At 21.2% G+C, this 24712-nt stretch overlaps 1 protein-coding gene across 2 annotated transcripts in view; it reads left to right on the plus strand.

Annotated features, from left to right (window-relative positions):
• The window catches only part of exoc3 (exocyst complex component 3), a 91373-nt gene that overhangs the window by 60661 nt on the left and 6000 nt on the right, over positions 1 to 24712 (plus strand). The gene's annotated exons all lie outside the window — the stretch shown is intronic.

Here is a 24712-nt window from a genome sequence, read left to right on the forward strand (position 1 = left end):
CACACCTTTTTGGCAAAGAAAACTTTTTTTTTATGGCAAAAACACAAAATATACAATATTTTCTCCCAAAAATATGTCAAAGTGTAATATTTGATGTGAAGTATTTGGAGTCTTAAATATGTCCATAATTCATAATAACATTGATTATAATACTTGATTATTTTTTGAGAAATTATATATATATATATATATATATATATATATATATATATATTTAAAAAAAATCTTTTTTTAAATTCCTACTACAAAAAGTGTTAAACATAACTTATATTATTTTTTTTATTTTTTTTTTAACTTTTAACACTTAAAGTTCCAAATCAACTTGTAGTCCAAAAAAAAAAAGTGTTTTAATTATATATACATTTTTAAGGCAAAAACACACAATATGCAATATTTTCCCCCCAAAAAATGTCAAAGTGTAATATTTGATATGAAGTATTTGGAGTTTTAAATATGTCAATAATTCATAACAACACACACAATACAATACATTTTTATTTTTTGAGAAATTAAAGAATTTATTTGTTTGTTTGTTTTTTTGTTTTTTTTTAAAGTCCCACTAAAAAAAGTGTTAAAAATAACTCATACATTTATTTATTTTTACTTTTAACACTTTTTTTAAATGTGTTTGTGTCACACCTTTTTGGCAAAGAAAACATTTTTTTATGGCAAAAACACAAAATATACAATATTTTCTCCAAAAAATATGTCAAAGTGTAATATTTGATGTGAAGTATTTGGAGTCTTAAATATGTCAATAATTCAGAATAACATTGATTTTAATACATTATTCTTTTTTGAGAAATTATAGTTTTTGTTGTTTTTTTTTTTTTTAAGTTTTTTAAATTTGTGTTACGCCTTTTTGGCAAAGAAAACCTTTTTATTTTTTCGGCAAAAACACAAAATGTGTTATATTTTCCCCCAAAAAAATGTCAAAGTGTAATATTTGATGTGAAGTATTTGGAGTTTTAAATATGTCAATAATTCATAATAACATTGATTTTAATACATTATTATTTTTTGAGAAATTATATTTTTTGTTTTTTTTGTTTTTGTTTTTTAAAAATCCTACTACAAAAAGTGTTAAACATAACTTATATTATTATTATTATTTTTACTTTTAACACTTAAAGCTCCAAATCAACTTGTAGTCAAAAAAAAAAAAAAGTGTTTTAATTAAATATACATTTTTAAGGCAAAAACACACAATATGCAATATTTTCCCCCAAAAAAATGTCAAAGTGTAATATTTGATATGAAGTATTTGGAGTTTTAAATATGTCAATAATTCATAACAACACACACAATACAATACATTATTATTTTTTTGAGAAATTAAAGTATTTATTTGTTCATTTGTTTTTTTGTGTTTTTTTTAAGGTCCCACTAAAAAAAGTGTTAAAAATAACTCATACATTTATTTATTTTTACTTTTAACACTTTTTTTTAAATGTGTTTGTGTCACACCTTTTTGGCAAAGAAAACATTTTTTTTATGGCAAAAACACAAAATATACAATATTTTCTCCAAAAAATATGTCAAAGTGTAATATTTGATGTGAAGTATTTGGAGTCTTAAATATGTCCATAATTCATAATAACATTGATTATAATACTTGATTATTTTTTGAGAAATTATATATATATATATATATATTTAAAAAATATATATTTTTTAAAATTCCTACTACAAAAAGTGTTAAACATAACTTATATTATTATTATTATTTTTACTTTTAACACTTAAAGCTCCAAATCAACTTGTAGTCCCCAAAAAAAAGTGTTTTAATTATATATACATTTTTAAGGCAAAAACACACAATATGCAATATTTTCCCCCCCAAAAAATGTCAAAGTGTAATATTTGATATGAAGTATTTGGAGTTTTAAATATGTCAATAATTCATAACAACACACACAATACAATACATTATATTTTTTTGAGAAATTAAAGTATTTATTTGTTCATTTGTTTTTTTGTGTTTTTTTTAAGGTCCCACTAAAAAAAGTGTTAAAAATAACTCATACATTTATTTATTTTTACTTTTAACACTTTTTTTAAATGTGTTTGTGTCACACCTTTTTGGCAAAGAAAACATTTTTTTTATGGCAAAAACACAAAATATACAATATTTTCTCCAAAAAATATGTCAAAGTGTAATATTTGATGTGAAGTATTTGGAGTCTTAAATATGTCCATAATTCATAATAACATTGATTTTAATACATTATTATTTTTTGAGAAATTATATTTTTTGTTTTTTTTGTTTTTCTTTTTTAAAAATCCTACTACAAAAAGTGTTAAACATAACTTATATTATTATTATTATTTTTACTTTTAACACTTAAAGCTCCAAATCAACTTGTAGTCCAAAAAAAAAGTGTTTTAATTATATATACATTTTTAAGGCAAAAACACACAATATGCAATATTTTCCCCCCCAAAAAATGTCAAAGTGTAATATTTGATATGAAGTATTTGGAGTTTTAAATATGTCAATAATTCATAACAACACACACAATACAATACATCATTATTTTTTGAGAAATTAAAGAATTTATTTGTTCGTTTTTTTTTTTGGTTTTTTTTTAAGGTCCCACTAAAAAAAGTGTTAAAAATAACTCATACATGTATTTAATTTTTACTTTTAACACTTTTTTTAAATGTATTTGTGTCACACCTTTTTGGCAAAGAAAACATTTTTTTTATGGCAAAAACACAAAATATACAATATTTTCTCCAAAAAATATGTCAAAGTGTAATATTTGATGTGAAGTATTTGGAGTCTTAAATATGTCAATAATTCAGAATAACATTGATTTTAATACATTATTATTTTTTGAGAAATTATTGGGTTTTTTTTGTTTGTTTTTTTTAAAGTTTTTTAAATTTGTGTTACGCCTTTTTGGCAAAGAAAACCTTTTTATTTTTTCGGCAAAAACACAAAATATGTTATATTTTCCCCCCAAAAAATGTCAAAGTGTAATATTTGATGTGAAGTATTTGGAGTTTTAAATATGTCAATAATTCATAATAACATTGATTTTAATACATTATTATTTTTTGAGAAATTATATTTTTTGTTTTTTTTGTTTTTCTTTTTTAAAAATCCTACTACAAAAAGTGTTAAACATAACTTATATTATTATTATTATTTTTACTTTTAACACTTAAAGCTCCAAATCAACTTGTAGTCCAAAAAAAAAAAAAGTGTTTTAATTATATATACATTTTTAAGGCAAAAACACACAATATGCAATATTTTCCCCAAAAAATATGTCAAAGTGTAATATTTGATACGAAGTATTTGGAGTTTTAAATATGTCAATAATTCATAACAACACACACAATCCAATACATTATTTTTTTTTTGAGAAATTAAAGTATTTATTTGTTCATTTGTTTTTTTGTGTTTTTTTTAAGGTCCCACTAAAAAAAGTGTTAAAAATAACTCATACATTTATTTATTTTTACTTTTAACACTTTTTTTTAAATGTGTTTGTGTCACACCTTTTTGGCAAAGAAAACTTTTTTTTATGGCAAAAACACAAAATATACAATATTTTCTCCAAAAAATATGTCAAAGTGTAATATTTGATGTGAAGTATTTGGAGTCTTAAATATGTCCATAATTCATAATAACATTGATTTTAATACATTATTCTTTTTTGAGAAATTATAGTTTTTGTTGGGTTTTTTTTTTTTAAAGGTTTTTTAAATTTGTGTTACGCCTTTTTGGCAAAAAAAACCCTTTTTATTTTTTCGGCAAAAACACAAAATATGTTATATTTTCCCCCCAAAAAATGTCAAAGTGTAATATTTGATGTGAAGTATTTGGAGTCTTAAATATGTCAATAATTCATAATAACATTGATTTTAATACATTATTATTTTTTGAGAAATTATATTTTTTGTTTTTTTTGTTTTTCTTTTTTAAAAATCCTACTACAAAAAGTGTTAAACATAACTTATATTATTATTATTATTTTTACTTTTAACACTTAAAGCTCCAAATCAACTTGTAGTCCAAAAAAAAGTGTTTTAATTATATATACATTTTTAAGGCAAAAACACACAATATGCAATATTTCCCCCCCCCAAAAAATGTCAAAGTGTAATATTTGATATGAAGTATTTGGAGTTTTAAATATGTCAATAATTCATAACAACACACACAATACAATACATTATTATTTTTTTGAGAAATTAAAGTATTTATTTGTTCATTTGTTTTTTTGTTTTTTTTAAGGTCCCACTAAAAAAAGTGTTAAAAATAACTCATACATTTATTTATTTTTACTTTTAACACTTTTTTTAAATGTGTTTGTGTCACACCTTTTTGGCAAAGAAAACATTTTTTTATGGCAAAAACACAAAATATACAATATTTTCTCCAAAAAATATGTCAAAGTGTAATATTTGATATGAAGTATTTGGAGTCTTAAATATGTCAATAATTCAGAATAACATTGATTTTAATACATTATTCTTTTTTGAGAAATTATAGTTTTTGTTGGGTTTTTTTTTTTTAAAGGTTTTTTAAATTTGTGTTATGCCTTTTTGGCAAAAAAAAACCTTTTTATTTTTTCGGCAAAAACACAAAATATGTTATATTTTCCCCCAAAAAAATGTCAAAGTGTAATATTTGATGTGAAGTATTTGGAGTTTTAAATATGTCAATAATTCATAATAACATTGATTTTAATACATTATTATTTTTTGAGAAATTATATTTTTTGTTTTTTTTGTTTTTCTTTTTTAAAAATCCTACTACAAAAAGTGTTAAACATAACTTATATTATTATTATTATTTTTACTTTTAACACTTAAAGCTCCAAATCAACTTGTAGTCCAAAAAAAAAAAAGTGTTTTAATTATATATACATTTTTAAGGCAAAAACACACAATATGCAATATTTTCCCCCAAAAAATGTCAAAGTGTAATATTTGATATGAAGTATTTGGAGTTTTAAATATGTCAATAATTCATAACAACACACACAATACAATACATTTTTATTTTTTGAGAAATTAAAGAATTTATTTGTTCGTTTGTTTTTTTGTGTTTTTTTTAAGGTCCCACTAAAAAAAGTGTTAAAAATAACTCATACATTTATTTATTTTTACTTTTAACACTTTTTTTAAATGTGTTTGTGTCACACCTTTTTGGCAAAGAAAACTTTTTTTTATGGCAAAAACACAAAATATACAATATCTTCTCCAAAAAATATGTCAAAGTGTAATATTTGATGTGAAGTATTTGGAGTCTTAAATATGTCAATAATTCATAATAACATTGATTTTAATACATTATTCTTTTTTGAGAAATTATAGTTTTTGTTGGGTTTTTTTTTTTTTAAAGGTTTTTTAAATTTGTGTTATGCCTTTTTGGCAAAAAAAAAACTTTTTATTTTTTCGGCAAAAACACAAAATATGTTATATTTTCCCCCCAAAAAATGTCAAAGTGTAATATTTGATGTGAAGTATTTGGAGTCTTAAATATGTCAATAATTCATAATAACATTGATTTTAATACATTATTATTTTTTGAGAAATTATATTTTTTGTTTTTTTTGTTTTTCTTTTTTTAAAATCCTACTACAAAAAGTGTTAAACATAACTTATATTATTATTATTATTTTTACTTTTAACACTTAAAGCTCCAAATCAACTTGTAGTCAAAAAAAAAGTGTTTTAATTATATATACATTTTTAAGGCAAAAACACACAATATGCAATATTTTCCCCCCCAAAAAATGTCAAAGTGTAATATTTGATATGAAGTATTTGGAGTTTTAAATATGTCAATAATTCATAACAACACACACAATACAATACATTATTATTTTTTTGAGAAATTAAAGTATTTATTTGTTCGGTTTTTTTTTTGGTTTTTTTTAAGGTCCCACTAAAAAAAGTGTTAAAAATAACTCATACATTTATTTATTTTTACTTTTAACACTTTTTTTAAATGTGTTTGTGTCACACCTTTTTGGCAAAGAAAACATTTTTTTATGGCAAAAACACAAAATATACAATATTTTCTCCAAAAAATATGTCAAAGTGTAATATTTGATGTGAAGTATTTGGAGTCTAAAATATGTCAATAATTCATAATAACATTGATTTTAATACATTATTCTTTTTTGAGAAATTATAGTTTTTGTTGGTTTTTTTTTTTTTTAAGTTTTTAAAATTTGTGTTACGCCTTTTTGGCAAAGAAAACCTTTTTATTTTTTCGGCAAAAACACAAAATGTGTTATATTTTCCCCCCAAAAAATGTCAAAGTGTAATATTTGATGTGAAGTATTTGGAGTTTTAAATATGTCAATAATTCATAATAACATTGATTTTAATACATTATTATTTTTTGAGAAATTATATTTTTTGTTTTTTTTGTTTTTCTTTTTTAAAAATCCTACTACAAAAAGTGTTAAACATAACTTATATTATTATTATTATTTTTACTTTTAACACTTAAAGCTCCAAATCAACTTGTAGTCCAAAAAAAAAAAGTGTTTTAATTATATATACATTTTTAAGGCAAAAACACACAATATGCAATATTTTCCCCCCCAAAAAATGTCAAAGTGTAATATTTGATATGAAGTATTTGGAGTTTTAAATATGTCAATAATTCATAACAACACACACAATACAATACATTATTATTTTTTTGAGAAATTAAAGTATTTATTTGTTCATTTGTTTTTTTGTGTTTTTTTTAAGGTCCCACTAAAAAAAGTTTTTTTTTTAAATGTGTTTGTTTGTGTCACACCTTTTTGGCAAAGAAAACATTTTTTAATGGCAAAAACACAAAATATACAATATTTTCTCCAAAAAATATGTCAAAGTGTAATATTTGATGTGAAGTATTTGGAGTCTTAAATATGTCCATAATTCATAATAACATTGATTATAATACTTGATTATTTTTTGAGAAATTATATATAATAAAAAATATTTTTTTAAATTCCTACTACAAAAAGTGTTAAACATAATTTATATTATTTTTTTATTTTTTTAACTTTTAACACTTAAAGCTCCAAATCAACTTGTAGTCCAAAAAAAAAAAGTGTTTTAATTATATATACATTTTTAAGGCAAAAACACACAATATGCAATATTTTCCCCCCAAAAAAATGTCAAAGTGTAATATTTGATATGAAGTATTTGGAGTTTTAAATATGTCAATAATTCATAACAACACACACAATACAATACATTTTTATTTTTTGAGAAATTAAAGAATTTATTTGTTCGTTTGTTTTTTTTTGTTTTTTTTAAAGTCCCACTAAAAAAAGTGTTAAAAATAACTCATACATTTATTTATTTTTACTTTTAACACTTTTTTTAAATGTGTTTGTGTCACACCTTTTTGGCAAAGAAAACATTTTTTAATGGCAAAAACACAAAATATACAATATTTTCTCCAAAAAATATGTCAAAGTGTAATATTTGATGTGAAGTATTTGGAGTCTTAAATATGTCAATAATTCATAATAACAGTGATTATAATACTTGATTATTTTTTGAGAAATTATATATATATATATATATTAAAAAAAAAATCTTTTTTAAAATTCCTACTACAAAAAGTGTTAAACATAACTTATATATATATTTTTTTTTTTTTTTACTTTTAACACTTAAAGCTCCAAATTAACTTGTAGTCCCAAAAAAAAAAGTGTTTTAATTATATATACATTTTTAAGGCAAAAACACACAATATGCAATATTTTCCCCCAAAAAAATGTCAAAGTGTAATATTTGATATGAAGTATTTGGAGTTTTAAACACACACAATACAATACATTATATTTTTTTGAGAAATTAAAGAATTTATTTGTTCGTTTGTTTTTTTGTTTTTTTTGAAAGTCCCACTAAAAAAAGTGTTAAAAATAACTCATACATGTATTTATTTTTACTTTTAACACTTTTTTTTAAATGTGTTTGTGTCACACCTTTTTGGCAAAGAAAACATTTTTTTTTATGGCAAAAACACAAAATATACAATATTTTCTCCAAAAAATATGTCAAAGTGTAATATTTGATGTGAAGTATTTGGAGTCTTAAATATGTCAATAATTCATAATAACATTGATTATAATACTTGATTATTTTTTGAGAAATTATATGTATATATATATATTTTAAAAAATATATTTTTTTAAATTCCTACTACAAAAAGTGTTAAACATAACTTATATTATTTTTTTATTTTTTTAACTTTTAACACTTAAAGTTCCAAATCAACTTGTAGTCCAAAAAAAAAAGTGTTTTAATTATATATACATTTTTAAGGCAAAAACACACAATATGTAATATTTTCCCCCCCAAAAAATGTCAAAGTGTAATATTTGATATGAAGTATTTGGAGTTTTAAATATGTCAATAATTCATAACAACACACACAATACAATACATTATTATTTTTTTGAGAAATTAAAGTATTTATTTGTTCATTTGTTTTTTTGTGTTTTTTTTAAGGTCCCACTAAAAAAAGTGTTAAAAATAACTCATACATTTATTTATTTTTACTTTTAACACTTTTTTTAAATGTGTTTGTGTCACACCTTTTTGGCAAAGAAAACTTTTTTTTTTATGGCAAAAACACAAAATATACAATATTTTCTCCAAAAAATATGTCAAAGTGTAATATTTGATGTGAAGTATTTGGAGTCTTAAATATGTCCATAATTCATAATAACATTGATTATAATACTTGATTATTTTTTGAGAAATTATATATATATATAAAAAAAAAAAATCTTTTTTAAAATTCCTACTACAAAAAGTGTTAAACATAACTTATATATATTTTTTTTTTTTTTTTACTTTTAACACTTAAAGCTCCAAATCAACTTGTAGTCCCAAAAAAAAAGTGTTTTAATTATATATACATTTTTAAGGCAAAAACACACAATATGCAATATTTTCCCCCCAAAAAATGTCAAAGTGTAATATTTGATATGAAGTATTTGGAGTTTTAAATATGTCAATAATTCATAACAACACACACAATACAATACATTATTATTTTTTGAGAAATTAAAGTATTTATTTGTTCATTTGTTTTTTTGTTTTTTTTTAAGGTCCCACTAAAAAAAGTGTTAAAAATAACTCATACATTTATTTATTTTTACTTTTAACACTTTTTTTTAAATGTGTTTGTGTCACACCTTTTTGGCAAAGAAAACTTTTTTTTTTATGGCAAAAACACAAAATATACAATATTTTCTCCAAAAAATATGTCAAAGTGTAATATTTGATGTGAAGTATTTGGAGTCTTAAATATGTCAATAATTCATAATAACATTGATTATAATACTTGATTATTTTTTGAGAAATTATTATTATTATTATTATTTATTTATTTTTTTAAAGTCCTACTACAAAAAGTGTTAAACATAACTTATATTATTATTATTATTTTTACTTTTAACACTTAAAGCTCCAAATCAACTTGTAGTCCAAAAAAAAGTGTTTTAATTATATATACATTTTTAAGGCAAAAACACACAATATGCAATATTTTCCCCCCAAAAAATGTCAAAGTGTAATATTTGATATGAAGTATTTGGAGTTTTAAATATGTCAATAATTCATAACAACACACACAATACAATACATTATTATTTTTTTGAGAAATTAAAGTATTTATTTGTTCATTTGTTTTTTTGTTTTTTTTAAGGTCCCACTAAAAAAAGTGTTAAAAATAACTCATACATTTATTTATTTTTACTTTTAACACTTTTTTTTAAATGTGTTTGTGTCACACCTTTTTGGCAAAGAAAACTTTTTTTTTTATGGCAAAAACACAAAATATACAATATTTTCTCCAAAAAATATGTCAAAGTGTAATATTTGATGTGAAGTATTTGGAGTCTTAAATATGTCAATAATTCATAATAACATTGATTATAATACTTGATTATTTTTTGAGAAATTATTATTATTATTATTATTTATTTATTTTTTTAAAGTCCTACTACAAAAAGTGTTAAACATAACTTATATTATTATTATTATTTTTACTTTTAACACTTAAAGCTCCAAATCAACTTGTAGTCCAAAAAAAAGTGTTTTAATTATATATACATTTTTAAGGCAAAAACACACAATATGCAATATTTTCCCCCCAAAAAATGTCAAAGTGTAATATTTGATATGAAGTATTTGGAGTTTTAAATATGTCAATAATTCATAACAACACACACAATACAATACATTATTATTTTTTGAGAAATTAAAGTATTTATTTGTTCATTTGTTTTTTTGTTTTTTTTTAAGGTCCCACTAAAAAAAGTGTTAAAAATAACTCATACATTTATTTATTTTTACTTTTAACACTTTTTTTTAAATGTGTTTGTGTCACACCTTTTTGGCAAAGAAAACTTTTTTTTTTATGGCAAAAACACAAAATATACAATATTTTCTCCAAAAAATATGTCAAAGTGTAATATTTGATGTGAAGTATTTGGAGTCTTAAATATGTCAATAATTCATAATAACATTGATTATAATACTTGATTATTTTTTGAGAAATTATTATTATTATTATTATTTATTTATTTTTTTAAAGTCCTACTACAAAAAGTGTTAAACATAACTTATATTATTATTATTATTTTTACTTTTAACACTTAAAGCTCCAAATCAACTTGTAGTCCAAAAAAAAGTGTTTTAATTATATATACATTTTTAAGGCAAAAACACACAATATGCAATATTTTCCCCCCAAAAAATGTCAAAGTGTAATATTTGATATGAAGTATTTGGAGTTTTAAATATGTCAATAATTCATAACAACACACACAATACAATACATTATTATTTTTTTGAGAAATTAAAGTATTTATTTGTTCATTTGTTTTTTTGTTTTTTTTAAGGTCCCACTAAAAAAAGTGTTAAAAATAACTCATACATTTATTTATTTTTACTTTTAACACTTTTTTTTAAATGTGTTTGTGTCACACCTTTTTGGCAAAGAAAACATTTTTTTTATGGCAAAAACACAAAATATACAATATTTTCTCCAACAAATATGTCAAAGTGTAATATTTGATGTGAAGTATTTGGAGTCTTAAATATGTCCATAATTCATAATAACATTGATTATAATACTTGATTATTTTTTGAGAAATTATATATATATATATATATATATATATATATATATATATATATATATAAAAAAAATCTTTTTTTAAATTCCTACTACAAAAAGTGTTAAACATAACTTATATTATTTTTTTTATTTGTTTTACTTTTAACACTTAAAGCTCCAAATCAACTTGTAGTCCAAAAAAAAAAAGTGTTTTAATTATATATACATTTTTAAGGCAAAAACACACAATATGCAATATTTTCCCCCCAAAAAATGTCAAAGTGTAATATTTGATGTGAAGTATTTGGAGTTTTAAATATGTCAATAATTCATAACAACACACACAATACAATACATTATTATTTTTTTGAGAAATTAAAGTATTTATTTGTTCATTTGTTTTTTTGTGTTTTTTTTAAGGTCCCACTAAAAAAAGTGTTAAAAATAACTCATACATTTATTTATTTTTACTTTTAACACTTTTTTTAAATGTGTTTGTGTCACACCTTTTTGGCAAAGAAAACATTTTTTTATGGCAAAAACACAAAATATACAATATTTTCTCCAAAAAATATGTCAAAGTGTAATATTTGATGTGAAGTATTTGGAGTCTTAAATATGTCAATAATTCAGAATAACATTGATTTTAATACATTATTCTTTTTTGAGAAATTATAGTTTTTTTTTTGTTTTTTTTTTTTAAAGTTTTTTAAATTTGTGTTACGCCTTTTTGGCAAAGAAAACCTTTTTATTTTTTCGGCAAAAACACAAAATATACAATATTTTCCCCCCAAAAAATGTCAAAGTGTAATATTTGATGTGAAGTATTTGGGGTTTTAAATATGTCAATAATTCATAATAACATTGATTTTAATACATTATTATTTTTTGAGAAATTATATTTTTTGTTTTTTTTGTTTTTCTTTTTTAAAAATCCTACTACAAAAAGTGTTAAACATAACTTATATTATTATTATTATTTTTACTTTTAACACTTAAAGCTCCAAATCAACTTGTAGTCCAAAAAAAAGTGTTTTAATTATATATAAATTTTTAAGGCAAAAACACACAATATGCAATATTTTCCCCCCCAAAAAATGTCAAAGTGTAATATTTGATATGAAGTATTTGGAGTTTTAAATATGTCAATAATTCATAACAACACACACAATACAATACATTATTATTTTTTTGAGAAATTAAAGTATTTATTTGTTCATTTGTTTTTTTGTGTTTTTTTTAAAGTCCCACTAAAAAAAAGTGTTAAAAATAACTCATACATTTATTTATTTTTACTTTTAACACTTTTTTTTAAATGTGTTTGTGTCACACCTTTTTGGCAAAGAAAACTTTTTTTTTTTATGGCAAAAACACAAAATATACAATATTTTCTCCAAAAAATATGTCAAAGTGTAATATTTGATATGAAGTATTTGGAGTCTTAAATATGTCCATAATTCATAATAACATTGATTATAATACTTGATTATTTTTTGAGAAATTATATATATATATATATATTAAAAAAAAATCTTTTTTTAAATTCCTACTACAAAAAGTGTTAAACATAATTTATATTATTTTTTTATTTTTACTTTTAACACTTAAAGCTCCAAATCAACTTGTAGTCCAAAAAAAAGTGTTTTAATTATATATACATTTTTAAGGCAAAAACACACAATATGCAATATTTTCCCCCCAAAAAATGTCAAAGTGTAATATTTGATATGAAGTATTTGGAGTTTTAAATATGTCAATAATTCATAACAACACACACAATACAATACATTATATTTTTTTGAGAAATTAAAGTATTTATTTGTTCGTTTGTTTTTTTGTTTTTTTTTAAGGTCCCACTAAAAAAAGTGTTAAAAATAACTCATTCATTTATTTATTTTTACTTTTAACACTTTTTTTAAATGTGTTTGTGTCACACCTTTTTGGCAAAGAAAACATTTTTTTTATGGCAAAAACACAAAATATACAATATTTTCTCCAAAAAAAATGTCAAAGTGTAATATTTGATGTGAAGTATTTGGAGTCTTAAATATGTCAATAATTCATAATAACATTGATTTTAATACATTATTCTTTTTTGAGAAATTATAGTTTTTGTTGGTTTTTTTTTTTTTCAAGTTTTTTAAATTTGTGTTACGCCTTTTTGGCAAAGAAAACCTTTTTATTTTTTCGGCAAAAACACAAAATGTGTTATATTTTCCCCCCAAAAAATGTCAAAGTGTAATATTTGATGTGAAGTATTTGGAGTTTTAAATATGTCAATAATTCATAATAACATTGATTTTAATACATTATTATTTTTTGAGAAATTATATTTTTTGTTTTTTTTTGTTTTTCTTTTTTAAAAGTCCTACTACAAAAAGTGTTAAACATAACTTATATTATTATTATAATTTTTAATTTTAACACTTAAAGCTCCAAATCAACTTGTAGTCCAAAAAAAAAAAAAGTGTTTTAATTATATATACATTTTTAAGGCAAAAACACACAATATGCAATATTTTCCCCCCCAAAAAATGTCAAAGTGTAATATTTGATATGAAGTATTTGGAGTTTTAAATATGTCAATAATTCATAACAACACACACAATACAATACATTATTTTTTTTTTGAGAAATTAAAGTATTTATTTGTTCGTTTGTTTTTTTGTGTTTTTTTTAAGGTCCCACTAAAAAAAGTGTTAAAAATAACTCATACATTTATTTATTTTTACTTTTAACACTTTTTTTTAAATGTGTTTGTGTCACACCTTTTTGGCAAAGAAAACATTTTTTTATGGCAAAAACACAAAATATACAATATTTTCTCCAAAAAATATGTCAAAGTGTAATATTTGATGTGAAGTATTTGGAGTCTTAAATATGTCCATAATTCATAATAACATTGATTTTAATACATTATTCTTTTTTGAGAAATTATAGTTTTTGTTGGGTTTTTTTTTTTCAAGTTTTTTAAATTTGTGTTACGCCTTTTTGGCAAAGAAAACCTTTTTATTTTTTCGGCAAAAACACACAATATGCAATATTTTTTTGAGAAATTATATTTTTTGTTTTTTTTGTTTTTCTTTTTTAAAAATCCTACTACAAAAAGTGTTAAACATAACTTATATTATTATTATTATTTTTACTTTTAACACTTAAAGTTCCAAATCAACTTGTAGTCCAAAAAAAAAGTGTTTTAATTATATATACATTTTTAAGGCAAAAACACACAATATGCAATATTTTCCCCCAAAAAAATGTCAAAGTGTAATATTTGATGTGAAGTATTTGGAGTTTTAAATATGTCAATAATTCATAACAACACACACAATACAATACATTATCATTTTTTTGAGAAATTAAAGTATTTATTTGTTCGGTTTTTTTTTTGTTTTTTTTTAAGGTCCCACTAAAAAAAGTGTTAAAAATAACTCATACATTTATTTATTTTTACTTTTAACACTTTTTTTTAAATGTGTTTGTGTCACACCTTTTTGGCAAAGAAAACTTTTTTTTATGGCAAAAACACAAAATATACAATATTTTCTCCAAAAAATATGTCAAAGTGTAATATTTGATGTGAAGTATTTGGAGTCTTAAATATGTCAATAATTCATAATAACATTGATTTTAATACATTATTATTTTTTGAGAAATTATAGTTTTTGTTGTTTTTTTTTTTTTTTTAAGTTTTTTAAATTTGTGTTACGCCTTTTTGGCAAAAAAAAACCTTTTTATTTTTTCGGCAAAAACACAAAATATGTTATATTTTCCCCCCAAAAAATGTCAAAGTGTAATATTTGATGTGAAGTATTTGGAGTTTTAAATATGTCAATAATTCATAATAACATTGATTTTAATACATTATTATTTTTTGAGAAATTATAGTTTTTGTTTTTTTTGTTTTTCTTTTTTAAAAGTCCTACTACAAAAAGTGTTAAACATAACTTATATTATTATTATAATTTTTAATTTTAACACTTAAAGCTCCAAATCAACTTGTAGTCCAAAAAAAAAAAGTGTTTTAATTATATATACATTTTTAAGGCAAAAACACACAATATGCAATATTTTCCCCCCCAAAAAATGTCAAAGTGTAATATTTGATATGAAGTATTTGGAGTTTTAAATATGTCAATAATTCATAACAACACACACAATACAATACATTATTATTTTTTTGAGAAATCAAAGTATTTATTTGTTCATTTGTTTTTTTGTGTTTTTTTTAAGGTCCCACTAAAAAAAGTGTTAAAAATAACTCATACATTTATTTATTTTTACTTTTAACACTTTTTTTTAAATGTGTTTGTGTCACACCTTTTTGGCAAAGAAAACTTTTTTTTTTATGGCAAAAACACAAAATATACAATATTTTCTCCAAAAAATATGTCAAAGTGTAATATTTGATGTGAAGTATTTGGAGTCTTAAATATGTCCATAATTCAGAATAACATTGATTATAATACTTGATTATTTTTTGAGAAATTATATATATATATATATATATATATATATATATATATATATATGTATATATATATATATATATATATATATATATTTAAAAAAATATATTTTTTTAAATTCCTACTACAAAAAGTGTTAAACATAACTTATATTATTTTTTTATTTTTTTAACTTTTAACACTTAAAGCTCCAAATCAACTTGTAGTCCAAAAAAAAAAAGTGTTTTAATTATATATACATTTTTAAGGCAAAAACACACAATATGCAATATTTTCCCCCCAAAAAAAGTCAAAGTGTAATATTTGATATGAAGTATTTGGAGTTTTAAATATGTCAATAATTCATAACAACACACACAATACAATACATTATTATTTTTTGAGAAATTAAAGTATTTATTTGTTCATTTGTTTTTTTTGTGTTTTTTTTAAGGTCCCACTAAAAAAAGTGTTAAAAATAACTCATACATTTATTTATTTTTACTTTTAACACTTTTTTTTAAATGTGTTTGTGTCACACCTTTTTGGCAAAGAAAACATTTTTATGGCAAAAACACAAAATATACAATATTTTCTCCAAAAAATATGTCAAAGTGTAATATTTGATGTGAAGTATTTGGAGTCTTAAATATGTCAATAATTCATAATAACATTGATTTTAATACATTATTATTTTTTGAGAAATTATAGTTTTTGTTGGGTTTTTTTTTTTTAAAGGTTTTTTAAATTTGTGTTACGCCTTTTTGGCAAAAAAAAAAACTTTTTATTTTTTCGGCAAAAACACAAAATATGTTATATTTTCCCCCCAAAAAATGTCAAAGTGTAATATTTGATGTGAAGTATTTGGAGTTTTAAATATGTCAATAATTCATAATAACATTGATTTTAATACATTATTATTTTTTGAGAAATTATAGTTTTTGTTGTTATTTTTTTTTTTTTTAAAGGTTTTTTAAATTTGTGTTACGCCTTTTTGGCAAAGAAAACCTTTTTATTTTTTCGGCAAAAACACAAAATATGTTATATTTTCCCCCCAAAAAATGTCAAAGTGTAATATTTGATGTGAAGTATTTGGAGTTTTAAATATGTCAATAATTCATAATAACATTGATTTTAATACATTATTATTTTTTGAGAAATTATATTTTTTGTTTTTTTTTGTTTTTCTTTTTTAAAAGTCCTACTACAAAAAGTGTTAAACATAACTTATATTATTATTATAATTTTTAATTTTAACACTTAAAGCTCCAAATCAACTTGTAGTCCAAAAAAAAAAGTGTTTTAATTATATATACATTTTTAAGGCAAAAACACACAATATGCAATATTTTCCCCCCCAAAAAATGTCAAAGTGTAATATTTGATATGAAGTATTTGGAGTTTTAAATATGTCAATAATTCATAACAACACACACAATACAATACATTATTATTTTTTTGAGAAATTAAAGTATTTATTTGTTCGGTTTTTTTTTTGGTTTTTTTTTAAGGTCCCACTAAAAAAAGTGTTAAAAATAACTCATACATTTATTTATTTTTACTTTTAACACTTTTTTTAAATGTATTTGTGTCACACTTTTTTGGCAAAGAAAACATTTTTTTATGGCAAAAACACAAAATATACAATATTTTCTCCAAAAAATATGTCAAAGTGTAATATTTGATGTGAAGTATTTGGAGTCTTAAATATGTCAATAATTCAGAATAACATTGATTTTAATACATTATTCTTTTTTGAGAAATTATAGTTTTTGTTGGGTTTTTTTTTTTTAAAGGTTTTTTAAATTTGTGTTACGCCTTTTTGGCAAAAAAAAAACTTTTTATTTTTTCGGCAAAAACACAAAATATGTTATATTTTCCCCCAAAAAAATGTCAAAGTGTAATATTTGATGTGAAGTATTTGGAGTTTTAAATATGTCAATAATTCATAATAACATTGATTTTAATACATTATTATTTTTTGAGAAATTATATTTTTTGTTTTTTTTGTTTTTCTTTTTTAAAAATCCTACTACAAAAAGTGTTAAACATAACTTATATTATTATTATTATTTTTACTTTTAACACTTAAAGCTCCAAATCAACTTGTAGTCCAAAAAAAAAAAGTGTTTTAATTATATATACATTTTTAAGGCAAAAACACACAATATGCAATATTTTCCCCCCCAAAAAATGTCAAAGTGTAATATTTGATATGAAGTATTTGGAGTTTTAAATATGTCAATAATTCATAACAACACACACAATACAATACATTATTATTTTTTTGAGAAATCAAAGTATTTATTTGTTCATTTGTTTTTTTGTGTTTTTTTTAAGGTCCCACTAAAAAAAGTGTTAAAAATAACTCATACATTTATTTATTTTTACTTTTAACACTTTTTTTTAAATGTGTTTGTGTCACACCTTTTTGGCAAAGAAAACCTTTTTTGTTGTTTTTTTTTGCCAAAAACACAAAATATACAATATTTTCCCCCCAAAAAATGTCACTGTGTTAAATTTGATGTGAAGTATTTGAAGTCCAAAATATGTCAATAATTCATAACAACATTGATTTTTGTACATTATTATTTTTTGAGAAATGATAGTTTTTCGTTTTTTTAAAGGTCCTACTAAAATTCCCAAAGAGTCCCACTCATAAAAGTGTTAAAAATAACTCATATGTGTATTTATTTTTACTTTCAACACTTAAAACTCCAAATCAACTTTAGGGCTATCAGTCAATTATTATTTTTTATTTTTTTATTATATATACATTTTTTTATGGCAAAAACACAAAATATGCAATATTTGGTGTCTAAAATATGTCAATAATTCATAACAACATTGATTTTAACACTATTATTTTTTGAGAAATGAGAGTTTTTGTAGTTTAAAAAAAAAAGTTTTTTAATTTGTGTTACGCCTTTTTGGCAAAGAAAACCTTTTTTTTTTTTTTTTTTTGCCAAAAACACAAAATATACAATATTTCCCCCCCAAAAAATGTCAGTGTTAAATTTAATGTGAAGTATTTGGAGTCCAAAATATGTCAATAATTCATAACAACATTGATTTTTATACATTATTATTTTTTGAGAAATTATAGTTTTTTGGATTTTTTTAAAGGTCTTACTAAAATTCCCAAAGAGTCCCACTCATAAAAGTGTTAAAAATAACTCATATGTGTATTTATTTTTACTTTCAACACTTAAAACTCCAAATCAATTATTTTTTTTATTTTTTTTTTTAATTATATATACATTTTTTATGGCAAAAACACAAACTATGCAATATTTTCCCCCGAAAATATGTCAAAGTGTAATATTTGATGTGAAGTATTTAGAGTTTTAAATATGTCAATAATTCATAACAATTATTATTTTTTGAGAAATGATAGTTTCTGTTGTTGTTGTTTTTAAAGGTTTTTTTTAATTTGTGTTACGCCTTTTTGACAAAGAAAAACTTTTTATTTTTTTATTTTTTTTTGGTAAAAACACAAAATATTTTCCCCGAAAAATATGTCAAAGTGTAATATTTGATGTGAAGTATTTGGAGTCTAAAATATGTCAATAATTCATAACAACATTGATTTTAACACTTTATTATTTTTTGAGAAATGATAGTTTGTTTGTTTTTGTTTTTTAAAAAGTGTTTTTATAATTTGTGTTACGCCTTTTTGGCAAAGAAAAACTTTTTTTTTTTTTTTTTGGCAAAAACACAAAATATACAATATTTTCCCCCACAAAATGTCAAAGTGTAATATTTGATGTGAAGTATTTGGAGTTTTAAATATGTCAATAACTCATAATAAAAAAATTGTTTTGAGAAATTATAGTATTAAAGGTCCCACTAAAAAAAGTGTTAAAAATAACACATACATTTATTTATTTTTACTTTTAACACTTAAAATCTAAATCAACTTCAGCTTCATCAGTTAAATATAATTTTTTTTTTTTTTTTTTTTTTTGCGTTACGTCTTTTTGGCAAAGAAAAACATTTTTTATGGCAAAAACACAAAATATGCAATATTTTCCCCCGAAAATATGTCAAAGTGTAATATTTGATGTGAAGTATTTGGAGTCTTAAATATGTCAATAATTCATAATAACATTGATTTTAATTCCTTATACATTTTTGAGAAACTATAGTATTTTTTTTGTTTTGGTTTTCGTTTTTTTAAACGTCCCACTAAAAAAGCGTTAAAAATAACTCATACATTTATTTATTTTTACTTTTAACACTTAAAACTCCAAATCAACTTCAGATCTATCAGTTTAATATATATATTTTATTTTTTTTATTTGTTTGTCTTACACCTTTTTGGCAAAGAAAACTTTTTTTATGGCAAAAACACAAAATATGCAATATTTTCCCCCGAAAATATGACAAAGTGTAATATTTGATGTGAAGTATTTGGAGTCTTAAATATGTCAATAATTCATAACAATTATTATTTTTTGAGAAATCATAGTTTTTGTTGTTGGTTTTTTTTTAAGGTTTTTTAAATTTGTGTTACGCCTTTTTGGTAAAGAAAACCTTTTTTTATTTTTATTTTTATTTTTGGCAAAATCACAAAATATGCAATATATATATATATATATATATATATATATATATATATATATATATATATATATATATATATATATATCCCAAAAAATGTCAAAGTGTAATATTTGATGTGAAGTATTTGGAGTTTTAAATATGTCAATAATTCATCCATCCATCCATCCATCCATTTTCTACCGCTTATTCCCTTCGTGGTCGCGGGGGGTAGCTGGAGCCTATCTCAGCTACAATCGGGCGGGAGGCGGGGTACACCCTGGACAAGTCGCCACCTCATCGCAGTCAATAATTCATAATAACATTATTATTTTTTGAGAAATTATAGTATACTAAAAAGTGTTAAAAATAGCTCATACATTTATTTATTTTGACTTTTAACACTTTTTGTTGTTGTTTTTTTTTAAAGGTTTTTTAAATGTGTTTGTGTTACGTCTTTTTGGCAAATAAACCATTTTTTATGGCAAAAAAATCTAAATACGCAATATTTTCCCCCCCAAAAAATGTCAAAGTGTAATATTTGATGTGAAGTATTTGGAGTCTTAAATATGACAATAATTCATAATAACATTGATTTTTATACATTATTGGTTTTTGAGAAATTATAGTTTTTGTTTTGTTGGTTTTTTTGTTTTTTAAAAGTCCAACTAAAAAAGTGTTAATTATAACTTATGTATTATTTTTATTATTATTATTATTATTTTGACTTTTAACACTTAAAACTCCAAATCAACTTCAGATCTATTAGTCAATTATATATATATATATGTATTATTATATATACATTTTTTAAGGCAAAAACACAAAATATGCAATATTTTCCCCAAAAAATGTCAAAGTGTAATATTTGATGTGAAGTATTTGGAGTCTAAAATATGTCAATAATTCATAATAACATTGATTTTAATACATTAATATTTTTTGAGAAATTGTAGTTTTTGTAGTTTGTTTTTTTAAAGGTTTTTTAAATTTGTGATACGCCTTTTTGGCAAAGAAAACTTTTTTTTTTTTTTTTGGGCAAAAACACAAAATATACAATATTTTCCCCCCAAAAAATGTCAAAGTGTAATATTTGATGTGAAGTATTTGGAGTCTTAAATATGTCAATAATTCATAATAACATTGATAATACATTATTATTTTTTGAGAAATTATATTTTTTGTTTTTTTTGTTTTTCTTTTTTAAAGGTTCTACTACAAAAAGTGTTAAACTTAACTTATATTATTTTTATTTTTTTAACTTTTAACACTTAAAGTTCCAAATCAACTTGTAGTCCAAAAAAAAAAAGTGTTTTAATTATATATACATTTTTAAGGCAAAAACACACAATATGCAATATTTCCCCCCCAAAAAAAGTCAAAGTGTAAAATTTGATATGAAGTATTTGGAGTTTTAAATATGTCAATAATTCATAACAACACACACAATACAATACATTATATTTTTTTGAGAAATTAAAGTATTTATTTGTTCATTTGTTTTTTTGTGTTTTTTTTAAGGTCCCACTAAAAAAAGTGTTAAAAATAACTCATACATTTATTTATTTTTACTTTTAACACTTTTTTTTAAATGTGTTTGTGTCACACCTTTTTGGCAAAGAAAACATTTTTTTTTATGGCAAAAACACAAAATATACAATATTTTCTCCAAAAAATATGTCAAAGTGTAATATTTGATGTGAAGTATTTGGAGTCTTAAATATGTCAATAATTCATAATAACATTGATTATAATACTTGATTATTTTTTGAGAAATTATATATACCTGTATATATATAAAAAAAAATTCTTTTTTAAAATTCCTACTACAAAAAGTGTTAAACATAACTTATATTATTTATTTATTTATTTTTTACTTTTAACACTTAAAGCTCCAAATCAACTTGTAGTCAAAAAAAAAAAAAAGCGTTTTAATTATATATACATTTTTAAGGCAAAAACACACAATATGCAATATTTTCCCCCCAAAAAATGTCAAAGTGTAATATTTGATATGAAGTATTTGGAGTTTTAAATATGTCAATAATTCATAACAACACACACAATACAATACATTATATTTTTTTGAGAAATTAAAGTATTTATTTGTTCATTTGTTTTTTTGTGTTTTTTTTAAGGTCCCACTAAAAAAAGTGTTAAAAATAACTCATACATTTATTTATTTTTACTTTTAACACTTTTTTTTAAATGTGTTTGTGTCACACCTTTTTGGCAAAGAAAACATTTTTTTTTATGGCAAAAACACAAAATATACAATATTTTCTCCAAAAAATATGTCAAAGTGTAATATTTGATGTGAAGTATTTGGAGTTTTAAATATGTCCATAATTCATAATAACATTGATTATAATACTTGATTATTTTTTGAGAAATTATATATATATATATATATATATATTTTAAAAAAAATATTTTTTTAAATTCCTACTACAAAAAGTGTTAAACATAACTTATATTATTTTTTTATTTTTTTAACTTTTAACACTTAAAGTTCCAAATCAACTTGTAGTCCCAAAAAAAAAAGTGTTTTAATTATATATACATTTTTAAGGCAAAAACACACAATATGCAATATTTTCCCCCCAAAAAAAGTCAAAGTGTAATATTTGATATGAAGTATTTGGAGTTTTAAATATGTCAATAATTCATAACAACACACACAATACAATACATTATTATTTTTTTGAGAAATTAAAGTATTTATTTGTTCATTTGTTTTTTTGTGTTTTTTTTAAGGTCCCACTAAAAAAAGTGTTAAAAATAGCTCATACATTTATTTATTTTTACTTTTAACACTTTTTTTGTGTTTGTGTCACACCTTTTTGGCAAAGAAAACATTTTTTTTATGGCAAAAACACAAAATATACAATATTTTCTCCAAAAAATATGTCAAAGTGTAATATTTGATGTGAAGTATTTGGAGTCTTAAATATGTCAATAATTCAGAATAACATTGATTTTAATACATTATTATTTTTTGAGAAATTATAGTTTTTGTTGGTTTTTTTTTTTTTAAAGGTTTTTTAAATTTGTGTTACGCCTTTTTGGCAAAAAAAAACCTTTTTATTTTTTCGGCAAAAACACAAAATGTGTTATATTTTCCCCCCAAAAGTGTCAAAGTGTAATATTTGATGTGAAGTATTTGGAGTTTTAAATATGTCAATAATTCATAATAACATTGATTTTAATACATTATTATTTTTTGAGAAATTATATATATATATATTTTTTTTTCTTTTTTTTAAAATCCTACTACAAAAAGTGTTAAACATAACTTATATTATTATTTTTTTTTTTACTTTTAACACTTAAAGCTCCAAATCAACTTGTAGTCCAAAAAAAAGTGTTTTAATTATATATACATTTTTAAGGCAAAAACACACAATATGCAATATTTTCCCCCCAAAAAATGTCAAAGTGTAATATTTGATATGAAGTATTTGGAGTTTTAAATATGTCAATAATTCATAACAACACACACAATACAATACATTTTTATTTTTTGAGAAATTAAAGAATTTATTTGTTCGTTTGTTTTTTTGTTTTTTTTTAAGGTCCCACTAAAAAAAGTGTTAAAAATAACTCATACATTTATTTATTTTTACTTTTAACACTTTTTTTAAATGTGTTTGTGTCACACCTTTTTGGCAAAGAAAACATTTTTTTATGGCAAAAACACAAAATATACAATATTTTCTCCAAAAAATATGTCAAAGTGTAATATTTGATGTGAAGTATTTGGAGTCTTAAATATGTCCATAATTCATAATAACATTGATTATAACACTTGATTATTTTTTGAGAAATTATATATATATATATATTTAAAAAATTCTTTTTTAAAATTCCTACTACAAAAAGTGTTAAACATAACTTATATTATTTTTTTTTATTTTTTTACTTTTAACACTTAAAGCTCCAAATCAACTTGTAGTCCAAAAAAAAAAAGGTGTTTTAATTATATATACATTTTTAAGGCAAAAACACACAATATGCAATATTTTCCCCCCAAAAAATGTCAAAGTGTAATATTTGATATGAAGTATTTGGAGTTTTAAATATGTCAATAATTCATAACAACACACACAATACAATACATTATTATTTTTTTGAGAAATTAAAGTATTTATTTGTTCGTTTGTTTTTTTGTTTTTTTTTAAGGTCTCACTAAAAAAAGTGTTAAAAATAACTCATACATTTATTTATTTTTACTTTTAACACTTTTTTTAAATGTGTTTGTGTCACACCTTTTTGGCAAAGAAAAAATTTTTTTTTATGGCAAAAACACAAAATATACAATATTTTCTCCAAAAAATATGTCAAAGTGTAATATTTGATGTGAAGTATTTGGAGTCTTAAATATGTCCATAATTCATAATAACATTGATTATAATACTTGATTATTTTTTGAGAAATTATATATACCTGTATATATAAAAAAAAAAATCTTTTTTAAATTCCTACTACAAAAAGTGTTAAACATAACTTATATTATTTTTTTTATTTTTTTTTACTTTTAACACTTAAAGCTCCAAATCAACTTGTAGTCCAAAAAAAAAAGTGTTTTAATTATATATACATTTTTAAGGCA

This window comes from Nerophis lumbriciformis, linkage group LG33 (assembly GCF_033978685.3).
Source record: "Nerophis lumbriciformis linkage group LG33, RoL_Nlum_v2.1, whole genome shotgun sequence".
Lineage (NCBI taxonomy): Eukaryota > Metazoa > Chordata > Actinopteri > Syngnathiformes > Syngnathidae > Nerophis > Nerophis lumbriciformis.